This window comes from Botryllus schlosseri, chromosome 12 (genome assembly GCF_051294905.1).
Source record: "Botryllus schlosseri isolate E-star chromosome 12, Bs_hap1, whole genome shotgun sequence".
NCBI classification, from domain to species: domain Eukaryota; kingdom Metazoa; phylum Chordata; class Ascidiacea; order Stolidobranchia; family Styelidae; genus Botryllus; species Botryllus schlosseri.
This window is the reverse complement of record NC_137247.1, coordinates 22,592,768-22,612,056: the sequence shown is the minus strand read 5'-3', so window position 1 is coordinate 22,612,056 and position 19,289 is coordinate 22,592,768. Positions and strand designations below refer to the sequence as shown.

Here is a 19,289-nt window from a genome sequence, read left to right as displayed (position 1 = left end):
ATGTCTTGAGATATACCTTTCGTAAAAAAGTGTAAAATTGTAGCATCAGAACACCCCGCAAGCTTACTATCTCGTCGCCAAAATCGCGAGTGGGCGAGGAGTACGAAATATTTCTCGATCTGGAAAATTAATTTCGTCGAAAATATTGGTTGTTTCATATATTACAGTCACATTTTTAGCCATTCTCAGCCGACGTGATTAGATTAACCGATAGAGCTGTTGGAGGGGTGTCTTCGAAAATGTTGATCTTCAAATTAATGATGATGCATCGTCCGGTTTATAATAGTCATTTTGTGGCATGTTGTTATTTTTTGACCTCCCATCAGTATTGTAGGCATAGTCGAAATATATATTGCAATTATCGCGCCAAACGGACGAGAAAAACCTTCATTCGTCAGACGAATACGATTTCGATTTGGTATTTCTTTAACAGGTGCATTATTCTCCTCTGCGATTCGCATTTCTCCGGTGGGACTTTCATTATACTATTATATTTAAAACGAAAAATCCAGGCACCCTGATTCGCGCCAATCGTGAGTAAAATTAACGGCTGCATGCAACGTCTGCAAGTTGGCCACCTCTATGGGCTGCTGAAATAAGGATGAACAATGCGGGTCTTCAAAAATGACGGTTTTTCTCGAATTGTACTGGCTACTTGATAAAATTGTTAGGTAACCTAATTTAAGCCTACACACCAAATTTGGATCAATTCCAGCCAGTGGAAGCGGAGTTATTGCCGTTGAAAAATTTGGATTATCAATAAAATAGTATTTACGGTTACCAATTCTTTAATTATTTATTATAGGTGTGCCGACCGTAAATACTAGGGATGGTGTGAACCTCTGAAAGGTTCGGGTTCGTGTGAACGCGGACCATTTTGAAAGGTTCTGTGTGAACGCGAACGTGAACCTCGTGACGTCATATTGCTAATTCCAACCCTACATTTCAGCGAAGTGATAGCCTTGCAATACCTAGAGACGATTCGGGCCACATAATGCCACAATGCTGAAATACCTATTGATGTTTTAAACGTCTACAGATCTATCAACTGGGACAATCAATTGATATTATCACCCCAGAAAATCAATATCTTGCGTCGCTTTGCCACAATTTCGACGAGAACTTGCAAGGGAATATAAGCTTACGCCTTAACGGTCAAGGTCAGGCCGGACAATCTATTCGGCGTCCCGAGTATTGCTAAGTTGATATTGAGCAGAGTGTAAAACGGGTTTCCCTACTTGCTACCGATGCTTCCCCTTTAACAAGTTATACAGCAGTAGCCAACACCCCAATCCACGCGGAGTTGGTTTTTATGATACATATGAACATATGAAATCGAGATTGATTTTTTTACATCAGACAACGATATTAATTTCATTAATTGGTTGGACAAGAGTCATTCGCTGACTACCTACATGTAGTGTTTCGCTCTTGATGTTGTGGGACTGTGTGTCAGGCTTACAGCAGAGATGAGTCACTAAATATTCGCAAACGGAAAGCTGGATATTTCGAGCAAACAATTGTAACAAAGCAAGTAAAATGTTTGAGATTGTCAAGGTGCATGCTCGTTTAGTGTTGATTTTTATGCTGCCAGCGTCATGCATATACCGGACCCGCAGTTGAAATGCATTAATTGTCAACCAAAGATGCTATAATGAAGTGAAAATTGTAATATATGAAAAAGGTTCACAGTGCAGAACCTACCAAGGTTCGTTTGTGAACGCGAACCTCAAAATATCTGAGGTTCACACACAGAACGCGAACGTGAACCTCGCGTTCACACCGTCCCTAGTAAATACTATTTTATTCAAATCCACATATTTCGACGGCTATAACTCCGCTTCCACTGGTTGGAATTGAGCCAAATTTGGTGAGCATCGTTTCTATAGAAAACCTAACACTTTCGTGGGGTGAACAGAAAATTTTGAAATTTTTGTTAATTCATTTTTATATAATAAATAGAAACTTTGTTCTTCTGTAGCAATGTGGCTACTGGCTGGAGTTGAACCAAATCTGGTGTGTAGGCTTAAATTAGGTAATCTAACAATTTTATCAAGTAGCCAGTACAATTTGAGAAAAAAGTCATTTTTGAAGACCCCTAATGAACAAGGGCGAAACGTATTTGTAATGCTTAATAATAATCAGGGCTCGAGATTACCGGACCATTATGTGGCACAGTGGTTCTCAGACTCGACGCCCCAGACACCATGGCTACCGCCCTGCCATTACCCTGCGGTATTTATAAGCATCTCGCAAGAAATACTGATTTCATATTTCTGAGCTCTCGTGGCGGTTACCTCGAGAATCATTATAGACTAGACAAGTAGACATATATGTTAAGCTGAACATATGTCAACCCCATCCTGTTCTGCTGCAAAAGGAGCTGATAAGTCCATTACTAACGTTTAAATATGGGGAAAAGCATTTGCTCATGACATCACAAAAGGAGTGTTACTTACAAGCTACGTAGCCTACATCTGATATGAACATTCTACAATACTACACACCCGGTCAATATATTCTGAAGCATAAACTTGTTTGTATATCATGATAGCTAGTAGAGATGGTGTGAGCCTATGAAAGGTTCAGGTTCGTGTAAACGCGAACCTTTCTGAAAGATTCTGTGTGAAAGCGAACGTGAACTTCATGACGTCACGTGACGTCATATTGCTAATTCCAACCCTACATTTCAGTGAACTGATGGCCTATATCAGTGGTCAGGGAACCTATGGCTCGCGAGCCATATATGGTCTTTTGGGCATAAAGTATGGCTCTTTGCGAAAATTCTAATTTTGTGCATAATTTATCAATATTGCAGCAACTTGTTATTAAATCGGCAGCACGACCAGTATAATTATTCTTGTGGCAGTATAAACATGTCTCTGAGAGCTGAATACAGTAGCGTATTCAGGGTTATGGGCTCGGACCCCGTTTCAAAATCCTCGAATATACGTTGCTGTCTCGCCTGCGCCACGAAATCTCGGACTGCACGATGCGTTGATTGCTCAATGAGAATAGCAGAAAAGGCGACGCATGTATGACAATGCAGTTTTCAATATACATTGTCTTTCTGATCTACGGCGAGAAATAAACTCTGTGGAAGTGACATTCACAATTACAATTCAAATTACCAACAACGCCATAGTGATCCACGTTCTTGATTGACAACGTAGCTTTGTATTGTTTCTGTTCAAATGTAGGCGTGTGGCACAACCTTGTGTTACCGCCGAATACTTTGAGAATTGAGAAATCGAATCGGAGTCGGTGCGGCAATTACATTCAATTATTACACTGGTCAACAGAACGAAAATAAAATTGGGCAGAACATCTAAGAGCCGTTTCTGGGGTTTTCGAGGTTGCTGATTACGAATATCACATTAGTGATTAGAGATTGGCTCTTGTACCCCTAAAAAAGTCCAAAATTACTGTATTTACCATTGAATATTTCACTTTGTTTGTTTGTTTTTGGGGTATTCATGGTGTTTGTCGACTACTGTGGTCATTTACACCAGGCATGACGCAGCAAGACAAGAAGTTTCAGGCCATGTAACATGCGACTCTGAGAAGTGCGCTTTCTGCTGACCGACTTCGATATATATACATATATGTTGAATTGTCCATAGGCGCCTAAATGGCTGGCGCCAAATGTTCCTGTCCTGGCAATCAGAACCCCACAAGACAAATGCCATCCACAGAGAAAAATTATTTGCCAGTGCAGAAATACCAATTTGCGTCTTCAAGTTAAGTATGTGCGATTTGAATATCTTTTGACGTAGCAGACAGGCACGAAATGCCATCACGTAACGAAATCATTATGTCCACGGGTCTGCCCTAATATGTTTAAGTATTATTTACGGACGCTACATTTTCCAAGACAACTCACTCAGCAGACAGAGGATACAAATTTACGGCATTATATATGATTATATGGACCGATTCAATCATTAATAATAGAAATTTTCCGCGCTTCACGCCAATTAGGCCGACTAACCAAAGAGTCCAACAATTTCTGCTGATATGTAGCAGTAAAAGAGGTATCAGGATAGGGGGTCTGAGTGGCCAAGCCCATCTGAAGTTTGGTTTATCACCCTATGGGGGTCCAAGACTACCGATTTGGGAGGGGGGCTGGCGAAGTGCTGTTACGGTCCAGTTGGAGTCAAGTCGGAGAAATGACCTTTCATTTTTCGTCAACTCACCAAAATTTTGCTGTAAAAGTGTAATTTCGAGTCCAAGCCGAGAAATTGACGTTATTTTAGTCAATTCGCCGACGATTACAGTTTTTATGCCCAATTTTCGGTCCCCAATATTTGGGGGGCGATGATCGGTGTGGAGCCTAAAAAGGGGGGCGATGAGTCGAAAAAGGTTGGGAACCACTGATCTATGATGTTATCGACAATTGACAAGTATTCATTATGTCCTCACAAGCCGGTACGGCGGCACTTATGTCTTCGTTGCTGCATCCGATGTTACTGACGGCTGACATACTCTAGATCAGTGCTCTTCAACCGGGGTTGTCGTACACCCTAGGGTGTACCAGAATTCGCAAAGGGTGTACCACTCGGATGGGGTGTACAGGGGTGTACCAGATCCGAATTACAATGAGCCGATGGCTAGCTATCACAAAGGCATGTTTATGGGTCAGTACAGGTTGACGCACAGGTTAATGAGCAATATGGTACGATGTTATCTTAAGTGTAATACTGTACATCGCTTGATTGTGATGTCATAAGCAGATATTTCTTCTATTCATTTAGCCGTCGGCAATAGACCATTGTTTCCGTTTGGTGTTGGATAGTATGCAGCAAAGTCACTTGAGTGACTTTGGTATGCAGTTAACAAACATGTGTTCAGCTAGTCCTTTGTCTTTTAGTGATTTTTGAGGAAACCGCCGCGACAGCTCAGACTTTTTGAACCTGTACTTCCTACCCGACGTTAATAAATACCGCAATGCACATAAATGAAGTGACGTAGCCAGCCAGGGTCGAAACAGCTTCCATGTTGAAATCGAAACCCTTTAGTTTTAAAATGCCGATTGTATGTCCAATATTTCGCCATACATTTGCAATTTAGTATTTTGTTATTAGTGATGTAAATTAGCGACAGTAGACTGTGTATAGCGGCATACGATCTGAGGTTACTGACATCTCTTGCAGCCCATGTGCTACTATCGACTGTATGTGGGGCAGGCCTGATACGCAGTAGGCTGATGCGCCTGCTATCATCGCTGATCTGAATTACCGCTTCTGCAGCAGTAGCTTTACCTACTCTCTCCCCAATACTGTTACATTTAGGTTGATTATCGTTCGTAATGTCATGCTGTTTTGCTCTGACACGAAATAAATTCCAATTTGCGTGGCGGGGGGCCTAACTGGCTGCGAATAGACTCTGTGACCAAATACTATTTTATTCAAATCCAATTTTTTGACGGCAATAACTCCGCTTCTACTGGTCGGAATTGAACCAAATTTGAAGAACATCGTTTTTATAGACAACCCAATACTTTCATGGGGCGAACAGAAAAATTTCAAATTTTTCGTTATTTATTTAAATAATAAATAGAAACTTTCTTCTCCCGTAGCAAGGCGGCTACTGGTTGGAATTGAACCAAATTTGGTGTGTAGGCTTAGGTAACCTAACAATTTTATCAAGTAGCCAGTACGATTTGAGAAAAAAAAGTCATTTTTGAGGACCCCTAATGAACAGGGGTGTACGAGTTTTGAGCAAACGTTAAAAGGGTGTACCATGTCGAAAAAGGTTGAAGAGCACTGCTCTAGATTACTATAGATAACTAACCTACGGGTAAATTAGTAATCTATACAGACCAGGGGTGGCCAACCTTTTCGGCGAAAGGGCAAACGAGTGCGCTGCCCACTAGCCGCGCCAGGCGCGTAACATTTTCAATGGTAATATTATTATTACTTGGGTATATTGCGGGTCGACTGTATACCGCCCGCTGAGCTCAGTTTGCAAGGACATGACTATTCGGCACCTGGACATATCGATGTCGAAGATTTCCACTAATATACAACAACCATTTTGTGCCTACATTTCATCGCCGACGATCTTTCTGCGAGCGCCAACGCGAAAATACTTTCTCTCGAAATTACGAATATAGGTGGACTCAATCGGCCAAATCAGGCGATTTTTCATTTTCATGTGGGGGTAGACTACCAAGACAGAAATTGTGTGACAATTAGGCACGATAAGCGTGAAGAAAAATTTTACTACTATTTTAGTTTATTGTAATGTACGACGACTTACTAAAAATGTGACTGGACCCTGGTTCTGCCAATGCGTCGAAACTGATAGTTTAGTCATCAACATCCCAAGTGTCGCGGCCAGACTAATCATATTTTGGGTTGGCCTTGCAAGTTCACAATCTGAGCAATTCAATTTCGATAATATAACAGAATTTCGATAATATAATAGGAAATTAGTTCGCGGGCTACTCAAAACCTTCTCGCGGGCCACATATGGACAGCAGGCCGCGAGTTGCCTACCCCTGATATAGACATACATACACCTTCGAAGTTTTCAGAGCCGGAACCGGAGCAGTGGTAATAATCAGACATGGGGTGATTACTTCATGAATGTAATCGATTTCGATTACGATTACTTCTGAATCACGCGATTACGATTACGATTACGATTACAGCAGAATCAGAAAGTAGTCGATTACGATTACGATTACATTGGAAAAGTAATCACGATTACTCACGATTACATCTATTTTGCTTCTGAGAACTAATCGTACAAGATATATTGGAGACAATGTAAGGATTGCGCCGAAAAGGCCAAATGAGAAAGCAGCAACTTCCTCAATAAATGATGCGCTATTTGTTTGTTATGTCATAATGTACCCATTGCCCAACTTAATAAGGGACGATTTATCGCATCAAACGATTTGCATTATTGCCAGGTCCGTAACTGCCGCACCCCAAACTCCCCAATAGGGTGGTGAGAGCGCTCGAAAGGGAATTAAAAGTATATGGTAAAACCAACATAAATTATAGAGTTATTTTCGTGAGATCTGATTTACTTGAACATTTTTTTCGGGCTTCGCGATTTAAATGTCTCTTGATAGCTTGATTTTGAAATGCATTCCTCTCACCCTCATGAAAAAAGTATGCATAATTTACAGGAATAAGCATTTCGGTGCCGGTCATTACCGAGCCACGACATACCAAAAGACAAATGCAGTTTCGACCAACATGCGACTCCAAGAAGTGTATTACTTAAGAAACACCTTGGCCAAAACTTTGAGCATGTGTCCATTGTCAATAGCCACGCTGGGTGTGCGTGACTAATAATCCTATCCTTTTAATCTGAGCCAGCAATACAAATGCCACCCGGGCCACCCACAGAGGAATAAATACAGGGCAATTATTTGTGCGTGCGTCTCATGAAAGTTCTTCTTTTCGTCATCTACGTTTGGGTGACTGCAATATCTTTTGATGTTATATATCGCAGACCGGAGGTCACGAATTAACAACATACAATAAGTAATTACAACAACATACCAGATGAAATAATTATGAATTACGTGGCCTCAGCGCCATTGGTAAATCTGACTATCGGGGGCTTAGAGAGGCTTAAAGATGAATAGTAATATAATGCAATTACTAATATTATTGACAATAATTCAGTCTTCAACTTGAAAATTGACCACCTTATTGGGGCCCAAGACGCTATCATGGCATATAAGCGGATGGCTATGGCAGCAGGTGAAGAATTGCGAAATAACGATGGCGCCCGTTTAAGGCATAGAGTCATATGAGAATAAGATAAAGTGACCTTAAAATTCTGCCTTCTACTTAATACAGATACTGCACGCTGCCGTTACGAGAAACGGCAAATAACGGTTCGGTTATGATATACATCAGCAGCTGTTGATTTTTCATGCTTCGTTGTGGAAATTGTGATGTTTTATTTGGAGAGTACAAAATTTCAAATCTTTGCTCGGTGTACGTACGTACTAGGGATGGTGCGAACCTCTGAAAGGTTCAGGTTCGTATGAACGTGAACCTTTTTGAAGGGTTCTGTGTGAACACGAACGTGAACCTAATGACGTCACGTGACGTCGTATTTCCAATTCCAACCCTACATTTTAGTGAAGTTATAGCCTATATTAATGTACAGTGTACGTCGTACACGATACCTATAGCGATGACTCCGGCAACATAATGCCACTATGTTAAAGTACAATTTTGTTTAAACGTTTTAAACGTCGGCAAATGTTTCAACTGGGGCAATCAAATGGTATAATGATCCCATAAAATCAATATCTTCCGTCGCTTTGCCAGCAATTTCGACGAGGACTTGCAAGGGAATATAAGCTTACGCTTTAACGGTCCAGGCCCACCCGACAATGTATTCGGCGTCTGAGTATTGTGACGTTAATATTGAGCAGAGTGTAAAACGGGATTACATACTTGCTACCGCTATTACCCCATTAACAAATTATACAGCAGTAGCCAACACCCCAATCCCACGGATTTTGTTTTTATGATACAATAAACATATGAAGTCAAGATTGACCACGTAGCCTACACCTGCTAGATTTTTCACATTAGACAACGATATCAATTCCTTTGATTGGTCGAATAAGCATAATTCTCTGGCTACATGTAGTGCATCTCGCTATTGATGTTGTGTCAATGCTGGTGAAGCTCACAGCAGAGAGTCACTAAATATTCACAAATGGAATGCTGGTTATTTCGTGCAAAATTTTTGAGATTCTCAAGGTGTATGCTCGTTTAGTGTTGATTTTTTTTTACGCTTTCAGCGCCATGTATTGAGTGGCCTGCAGTTAAAATGCAATAAATTTCAACCAAAGCTGTTATGATGAAGTGAAAACTGTAATATGTGAAAAAAGGTTTACAGCTCAGAACCTACAAAGGTTCGTTTGTGAACGTGAACCTCTGAATTTCTGAGGTTCAACAAATACAGAACGCGAACGTTCACACCATCCTTGGTACGTACTGCATAGGCCTGCTTCCAACAGAGAAATTGCGTTTAACTATAAGCATAACCTTTAACCAAACATCAATATATAAGTTACCATTTGCAACTATAGGCAGAATGGTGATTATTATCCTGCTGCGAGGTAGTGGCGTCTGGAGTTTTGCGATAACCTGATATATCGCACGGCAGGTGTTCTTACAATCACACTACAATGTTCGTCGAATATCTATTTACATATAATGTGTGGATACTTCTTACGCAATCATGAGCGAAGCCAATTCTTCTGACGTAATAATGAGCAGTGGTGTTTCTAAATCAGACGTTTGTACTATCATTAACCTGGTATAATGTCTTTTCCTTGTTCGCGAATGTTGAGTTTATGTCATAGTCCTTGTACAAATAAAAAGTAATCGCTCTTTCACAAAGAAATCGATTAGATATGGGAAGTAGTCGATTACGATTACGATTACTTCGGAATTTTTTCGAATGTAATCGATTGCGATTACGATTACTTGAAAATGCTGTAATCGTCGTAATCGATTACGATTACTAATCGCGATTACCCCATGTCTGGTAATAATGCGGCTCCGGAGCTGGAGCCGGAGCTAATGCATGATAGAAGGAAGCTCCGGAGCCGGAGCTGGAGCAATGCAAATTTACGGCTGCTCCAAAGCCCTGATCACATGCATACATGGAGCCAAACATGGTCGATACAGCAGTATATATGCCTACCCACTCTATAAGCTGTGATACGTCCGTGACGACGGGTCAGGGGAGGCAAGTGAGGCAGGACCTCACCTGTCGTCAGGATGAGTGCACGAAAATTGTTAAACGTTCAATTACTATTGGTATTTCTATCGATGTTCATGAATGACAAGATAATGTACATTTTCCCCCAAATCACACATTTTGCATATTTATTGTTCGAGAATAAAGCCCCAATCGAGAGGTAAGGCATATACGGGCCAAGCTTCACCATTGATAACGTAATTTATCGTAAATAGCTTAGAAATTATTATAATTGATATTATTCGAATGCAACTGTGACGATTCCGAAAATCTAAATACTGATCGGCTTCTCAATTCTCAAAGTATTCGGCGGTAGCATATTACGTTGCGTTACATTACTACATTTTATCTCCGGTACTACAGAGTTACTTAACAATAAAGAACGTGGATACTGGAAAGCTATGATTTTGTTTGTAATTCGATTTTGTAATTGTGAATGTAACATCCACGGCAGTTCATTTCGCGCCGTAGATCAGGGATACAATGTGTATTTGAAAGCTGCGCTGTCATATGGGCTTCGCCATGTCTGCTATATTCTCTTTGATCAATCATCGTATCGTGCAATCCAAGATGTCGAGTCGGGTACATGGAATTCGCAAGTGATATTGGTCGACTGCGCGACAATAACTTAAATTTGAGGATTTTGAAAAGAGGAGCTCCGAGCCCCTAGAGTCCTAAGACGGCATTGTCTTTACCTCTCAATAACATATTTATACTGCCACGAGAAATGTGATAATAATTTACCAAAAAGTTGCTGCAATTTTGATCAATTCAGTACAAAAATAAGCAGTTGACAAAGAGCCATTTCTTGTACCCAAAAGAGCCATATATGACTCGCGAGCCATAGGTTCCCGATCACTGGAATATAGCCTTACGCCTTAACGGTCAAGGCTAGACCAGACACTGTATCCGGCGACTTATTGTTGATGCGCGGTAGCAAGTTTACGTTGAGATTGGAGAAATTCCTGCATTGAGTATTGCTACGTTGATATTGAGCATAGTGTTGAACGGCTGTCTATACTTGCTAACGATTTTACCCCATTAACAAGTTATACAGCGGTAGCCAGCACCCCAATCTCACGGATTTGGTTTTTATGTTACAGTAAAGATATGAAACAAAGATTGATCCCGTACGCCTGCTAGATTTTTTGTATCAGACAACGATATAAATTTGATTGATTGGTTGAGTAGGCTTCATTCGCTGACTACCCACGGCGACATGTAGCCTAGTGTATTTCGCCTTTGATGTTTTGTTATTGCCGGTCAAGCTCACAGCAGAGAGTCACTGAATATTCCAGCAAACTTATGTGACAAAGCAATAAATTTAGGAGATTGTCAAGGTGCATGCTCGTTTAGTGTTAATCGATTTTATGCTGCCAGCACCATGCATATAGTGGCCCGCAGTTGAAATGCAATAAGTTTCAACCAAAGATGATATAAGTGAAAATTGTAATATATGAAAAAGGTTAACAGTGCAGAACCTACCAAGGTTCGTTTGTGAACGCGAACCTCTAAATTTCTGAGGTTCACACACAGAACGCGAACGTGAACCTCACGTTCACGCAAATAGCTAGTCATTTGTATATATTAATGCAGATCTGATACACCCAAGTACCCCCCTGCGGTAGAAAAGCCCTACTATAAGAAATGCGTTCTCATAACCCGTTCTAAGCTCATTGACGACGAAAGCAGGGTGGGATTGTTTGCAGAAATATCAAATAATTCACGTAAATATTCTTCAAAATTTTATCTACGGAGTTATCCAAACATTAGCAGTTTAGAAAATGCAGTTAGTTGTAGTGGTAGAACAAAATGTTATGAAAGACGCGAAATACGCAACGCATAATTACGAGTAACACGTAAAACATTCTATAAGTTAATACTCTTATTAATTACTTTTTCTCGAGTAACATAACTTTTTCTCGAATATCATAATTTTGTTTATCAACAGATTATACCAGATTGTTCGAGCTGTGCCCTTCAGCCTTGGTAGTAACATTTAGATCTTTCCACTACCAAATGGAGCACAACATCACTCATGCGACAACCGAGCTTTCGGAGGAATCAGTCTGGAATCTTTCGGAATACACTGACCCACTCAATCTCACTGCCATACAGCATGTTGGGATTTGGTCGACTTTCGGCCTTCTGTCTGTGGTGGGATTCGCTGCTAACGGATGGATGATTACGCTCCTGTTGCGGATGAATCTGACATTCTTCACGGTCACCATAACGGGACTAAGTATTTCAGATCTCATTTCTGCCATCAACAGCCCGTTCTATATCTATATTACTTTGAACAATTATGACTATCGACTGCCGTACATATTTTGTGTGCTTACTGTACCGATTGATCTCGCCACCACATCCATCACTGCCCATCTTGTTTTTCTCTTGAGCTACATCAGATTTCGAAGCGTTATAAGTGCCACTGGATCCTACAAAGAAATGACCGCGAAAAAATGTTGTGCGTTCACAGTCACGTTATATATAATGTCGTTCTTTATTAACGTAATCCTCGGCCTTATGGTCGTCAACTATCGGCAGATCAGTGAAACACAATATTACTGTGGCGCATTGAAGGGGGTGGGGAGTTTGCTCGTGCTTTTCGTGGCAATGAATAAAACATTGAATCTGCTTCTTCCCGCCGTCCTCGTTATAACACTTTGTCTCGTGCTTTTGGTGTTTCTTCTGCACCGTCGATTCGCACCTAGCACCATTACGCCCTCTGCTGATTCACGAAAGAAATAGAAACAAGTCCTAATTCAGCTGGCCGCGATAGTAATTACTTTCGTAATTGGGTTTTCCACTGATTACGCGGCAAAAATATTCCGTGTGGTCCACAAGTTCAAGATTCCCCAGGATTTGACGGTCATAGTGTACTTGGTACCTCATGGGATCCTACGCGTCTGTGAATGTGTGAACCCATTTCTTTATTTCCTCGCTTCAAGGGATCTGAAAGTGGAAAACAGTCACCTGTTCAACGATCTGAAAACTTTATGCGATGATCCGTTTGGTGGAATCATACGCACAGTGCGGGGCACTACTGACTATACAGTCAAACAATCGCCACATAACACCAAAGTGTAGCTTTTATTGTATGTTGGAGGCAGATTTGTAGTTCTGTGTGATTGTCGTAATTTCAATTCCGTTTAAGAAAAAGTTAGGAGTCGTAATTCTGGATTCTTATCCCCGCAACTCTAAGCCCTGACTGTAACCCGAATTCATAATACTCACACTGACAGATTATTTTAGCCAGAGTCCAATTAATCGCATCATCAGCGGCGCTTTACCACCTCCATTTGATGTTACATGCTGTATTAGTATGAAGCAGAGTAGGATCAATTGTAATTTGTAATTGTAATTGAATGTAATTAATTACATTTTTCAATGTAATTGTAATGTAATTGTAATTAAAGCATTTTTATTTTGTGTAACTGTATTTGTAATTGTAATTTGACAAAAATTTTGCTCAATTACAATTTCAATTACATTAAATTGCTATTAAGACCTGACAAGCACAACATAAAACAATTGACTTATAATGCATTCTCTTTAAATGTCGACAAGGAATTTGGTAGATCCATTCGCGGAAGCCCTTGACTGCGCCCTTGCGGGCGAAGTTTTTTTTTATTTTTACCGCTATGCTGGCCTCGGCTGCCATTGTATACAATTTTTCGATTACTAACCAACGGATGGATTCGCAACACGTGACTCACGATTGAATACGCCGAGAAGCGAACTGCTGAGCCGGCTAAAAGCAGCAGAATTGATATTCCCATAGCTGGCGATCCAAGCGTCGAAATTTGATATGTATGGTCCTAATCGAAAGCTAGTGTCGCACTGATTCAGCAATAAAAGTATATTTCCAGGCAATGGTACCATCTCAAAATAGTCGTGAAAGTCTGGGAATCGGCATTGTTCTGAACAATCGCTGGGCGTAATTTGTAATTGTTGTGGTCATGCTGCTGCGGCGCTCTCACTTTTCAGAACAGTCGGCCTTAAACGGCTATTTTGGAGCAGTTACATTGCCCTGACGAGATTTTATTTTGTAATTTCGGAATTAGTACATCAATAGCTTACGATAAAGACCAGATGCATCAAATTTGGACGCATGGATCGCCAGCTCTAGGACTACAAAGTTTGCTGCTTTTAGCCGGCTCTGCAGTATGTTTGTCGGTGCATTCATCCGTGACTTACATCTTGCGCATCCATCAGTGGGTTGGCAATCTTCAATACGATTTCAGATCACGATGCTGCATCGTTATTTCGTCTGGCTAACTAACCAGACCACTGGATATTATATACCGTCTTATCTGACAAAGCACGGTTTTGTTTTCACTCCTCATCCTAATTCCTACGCCCCTCGATAAAAATAATATTATTTCTTTAATTATATACTATAGACGCAAATCCAACACGTGCATATATTATAATACTTTTTCAACGACACACTGCACCCTATCCTTAATCCTAACCCATAGGAAATTAGGTAAATAGCATTTTACATTTCCAATTACGTGAGCCATAATTACCGAGCATTCAAAACACGCTTATATTTCGCCACAATGACATCTCACATAGCATACTATGTACGCACATAAACGCATTTATTACTACACAATCTGAACTAGACTTGAATTGTTGTTAAATACGACGCTACGGTTGTGAAGGAGCACGGTTGAATTTATGATTATTAAATTACATGTTCAACAGCAGCAATTGTAATTGTAATTGTAATGTAATTGAAGCATGCAAGGAGTAATTGTAATTGTAATTGTAATTTGATATTTTTAGCATGGAGTAATTGTAATTGTAATGTAATTTAAACATTCATGAAAGTAATTGTAATTTTAATTGTAATTGAACTGAAATAATGTAATTGATCCAACTCTGGTATGAAGCAGTGTTGGGATCAAGTCACTACCTTCGAGTCACGAGTCATCTCTAGTCATTGCACATTTTGACTCGAGTCAAGTCAAGTCAATCGATTTTCGAAGGTGACTCGAGTCAAGTCAAGTCATTCGTTTTTTGGAGGTGACTCGAGTCAAGTCAAGTCAAGTCAAGTCGAGTCACGAGTCAAGTCATAATTCAAGTCAAATTGAATTTTCGAAGTATCAGTGACGATTCAAAGTCATTACATGTTGCTAGCTATGGGAAAGACAGAATAATTGGCCATTTATCTTGAATCAAATAACTAATATAAGGTTAAATATGCCTGCAAGAAGTCGCTGTATCGCTCACGCACACGTAGAACTGCAAATAAAATACATGAGTTACTATGTATAGCAACATGCAACAGTCTGTTATTAGCAGACAATCCGCTCGAAGCATCGAGAAGTTTAACAAATTGATATGGTACAATACACTATACCCATCCGTGAGAAGATAAACGCACATACTATATTCGCTGGATTTAAATCATAGAAGAGGGTCGGTTAAGGCGATCACCGTGGAATTCAAGCACTGGGCCGTCTAAGAAACAGAGATACGTTGTTATGAGGTTAATCTATTGCTACTCCTACTAACAACGTAAGCTGTGATCATTACGTTTCTGGTCAATTTATTTGTGGTGTAGCAACAGAGGATCAGTGAAACGTACAATCAGTGAATGACTGGTTACTCTCGCAAGTGACACAGCAGGCGTATCGCGCATAGTACTAACATTCACAAAATTCAGTGATTTAATCGATACCGTTTACTCGATGACTCGAAATTGACTCGTAAATTTTGCTCCGAGTCACGAGTCAATTCGCATTTTTGAAGCGCCGAGTCAAGTCAAGTCAAGTCATTTTTGCAAAGTGACTCGAGTCAAGTCAAGTCATACGAAAAAGTTGACTCGAGTCATCCCAACACTGGTATGAAGTCGTTAGGTTTTATCAGAAACTTATCATTGTTTCATTGATGTCGTCTGAAATAATTGGTTTTCTATGTGATATAATAGTACTGCTTTTCCGAGATTGAATGAGGGCGTGACGTACAGCATAATATAAGTTTCATATCAACATGTTTCATTTGGTGATAACCAAGCATTTAACTAATACAAATCTTATTGGGATGAAGGTATATTTACTTGAACTACATTTACGCCTACGTTTGTTATCCGCCTCACTCGATATTCGACTGTGCTCTCGAAAATGTCAATGATCATTCTTCATAACGGCTCCTTCGGACACGTCATCAAACGCGGAATCGATAGGAAATCGAGGCAATTGCACGCAGGGAAGCCAACAGAGCCTACCATACGAAAATCAAGGATGTCTAGAGGTCGACTAACATTGATTTTGCAGACTGATACTGATACCGATTGTCGACACACTCACAAGGCCGATCACCAATATCATAGGCCGATATTATTATGGAAGGAACAGAGAACCATGTTGCCGAAAATGTTATATATTAGGCAAGATGGCACTTGTACATGCCACAGAAAGCTGTACAACAAACGAGAAAACTGAGGTTAAAATAATTATTGCTCAATTGTGCACATTCATTGACATTTGAGATAACTAAAAATGCAAAACGTGATACATTATTCTAGATCAGTCAAGTAGAGATAGATTGTAATGCAGGCAGCATATGGTTTCTCTGCATGCTCTGCTCACACAGGTAAACTCGACCTCCAAGGGTAAATCTGTTACGAATCGCCCTTTGCGTCGTCAATTTCTTGAGATCGAGAACACGGAGCATTGAATTTACGATATTTCCGAATTTATTTTTATATAAAATATCGGCCGATATCGATAATCGCGAAAGTTCCGAATATCGGCCTCGATAATCGGCCAGGTCGATAATAGGTCGACCTCTAGTCTTTATCCATATACCACGGATTTGTCCTATTTCCCACGTGCTGTGAAAACATTTCATTTCAGCTGTTAGTATGAGTGTTACGACACAGTAAAGACAAACATGATTTTTACGGCAATTCCACTGCTTCCTGCAATACGTAGATACGTTCTTCCTGCACTTCAACAAATTAATGTAGTCTATGAATATAAGAGTCACTGTTATCCCTGAATCAGAGCAGACAAAGGCCATGAATTCTTCCATTCGCAAACATTTGTTGTATAATTATGTTTGTGCGAAAAGTTATCGGGACGATTGATTGCGCGTCGTCGGGATTAGAGGCCGTTCACACTTTAATTTGAGCGTCTTTGCGCCGACTTTTATCAAAATACGCCAACCTTGTTTGTGCTAACCAAAGAAGTTCGTGTACCATCTAAAATATTACATTTAGTTTAATCCAGTGCATTTCAACCTTTTACATTTCGCGTTCCACTTTTAATGCAAGTTTCGTGGTGCGACAGACAATGAGGTATGACCGAACGGATGAAAACGTAATTCCGTTTCTACTGCCGATCACCTCCTTGAACCACCTCGCGAAGTGTTGCCCTGTTGGCATAATTACTTCTTTACATGTTGTTATTTCTGCTATGTGTAAAGATATTGAAATCGCCAAAGCGTACCAAACTAAAAAGACGCACCCGATTCCCGATTGGTATTTCTTCACTGTAAATATTGCCTATGGACAATTGGACTTCGTGGTTTTCGGTAAGGGTAGTCCTTTTAGTCCAAGGTTTTCTCGCTGTCGAACTTTTTTCCCTTTGCTTAGTTAATTTGATCAGCAGTTGCAATTACAGTGCCTTCTCGGAATCCCGTGTTGGCCTAAAGGTCATTTATCTTGGTGTGTCGTGGCGTGGTAATGGCTAACACCGAAATGCCCAATTCTAAAAACCATTGGTCTCTAAATCCCGCAGAGCGCGAGAAAAATGTGAATGAAGTTGCATTAATTTTCAAAAAAAAACACCCACTAATTTATGTTCATTACCGAAATAATTTTGGGCGCCCGTCGAGCTCGCCACCCAATCGGGGAATTTGGGGTGCGGGAGTTACAGTACTGCGTATTATATATAGCTTATTGTCTTGATAGCTGGTTTCCGAAAATTGTGCATCTTGCCGAAATGGCCTCGCTGTTTAGCCAAGGTTGCAGTTAAACCCTCTTTGAATTTCAACTTTCGGCCATCTTTTTCCGACATCCTTTATGGGTGGTGATATAGTCATAAAAAATCATGGGCACTTGTTTCACGAATCATGGATTTGGAAACACATCACGTAACAATTTGAAACACAGATCGTGTAATGCGTAATGTGACAATGGCAACAAAGAAGGTTTGGTGACTTCTTGCGACTTTAATTCTAACGGCATAATTTGCTTCATCGACTTTACTTTGAATCTGGATTAGGCGTGTGAGGTACGTATAGGCTCCGTAATCACGGTATGTTAATGAACAGGCTTGATAGTAAAACGAATTTCCGGTTCAGTTTATACATCAATCCACGCAGCAACATTGAAAAGAAGATTTGATATTTTAAATTTCAAGCAACCTTTCGCGGGCCGCATTTCGCCCGCGGGCCGCACTTTGCCCAGGCCTGAACTATTTAGACTCCCTGTAGCTCCTATCATAATAAAGAGCTGAAGCATGAAGAATTTCAGAGTATGCTTGGCCCTTGCTCTGGTCTATTGCTTTTGAATCCACAAGTTGAAGCCCAAATATTTGTTTGAGCATGAATATGTTAATATCTATTTTCGGAGTAGTCGAAATGCGGCCGTGAATAGCAAAAAGTTTGGCCACCCCTGGGCTAAAGGGTAATTGAAATCAGGCTGATATGACGTCAACCAGTGTGGAGCAGTTCCTAAGTGCTTATGAGCATTTAAGGAATATTACAGTTCGATAATCTTGTTACTCCGTGAATCTGTCTGCGTTGGGTAACTCGTGGCAGAGTTTTGATGTTTGGTTTCGTAATGACGTTACTGGCTTCGTAATTATTGGACGAATCTTGACAGACAAAGCACAGCCTCCATTACTACAGAATGCCAAACTCTGCAGTATTCACCATTGTTAGGCCAGAAATCATCGTCACCTGCGCTACTGTGTTTAACTTATCAAGTTCATAATTCTCGGATTATCCTTGCTTGGTGGATAATTGGAGAATTATCCACGAAAGACTCAAATAACACCGCTTATACGAGTTAGAATTGAGTCAAATTTGTAGATGGCTCAACAATTTCATGGAATTGACAGAAATATTTGATCAATTTTTTAAATTTTCTCTAATAAATTAAAAATTTTAATTGGCTCTGTGGAGTCTAAACTTGTTAGAATTGAACCAAATTTGGTGTGCAGCGTTTTTTATATAGGTTACCTGACAATTTAATCAGTGAATGGCTGGAATCTAGAACAGCCCTAGTTGTGCACCCATCTATATTCCAAACCTATGCATTGTGACACCCCCATAATCTCACAACGAGGCTGTGAAATAATTGCGTAATATCAAAGCACACTGTGTCCAAAACACATGCTATCCACTTATATATGTACGTTACGAACTAGTGATGACTGGAATGAGACCTGTCTGCACGTCCACGTGCAATGTTTCCTATTAACATATACTTTTGAATTGAAATACATACATCATCGCGTTTGCGATATCAAAGTCGAACCAGTATTACATCCGAATATAGGTGGCTGACACTG

At 40.3% G+C, this 19,289-nt stretch overlaps 1 long non-coding RNA gene across 2 annotated transcripts in view; it reads right to left on the bottom strand.

The window, feature by feature from the left end:
- The window catches only part of LOC145452464 (uncharacterized), a 258,146-nt gene that overhangs the window by 48,027 nt on the left and 190,830 nt on the right, over positions 1-19,289 (bottom strand). The window lies entirely within an intron of this gene.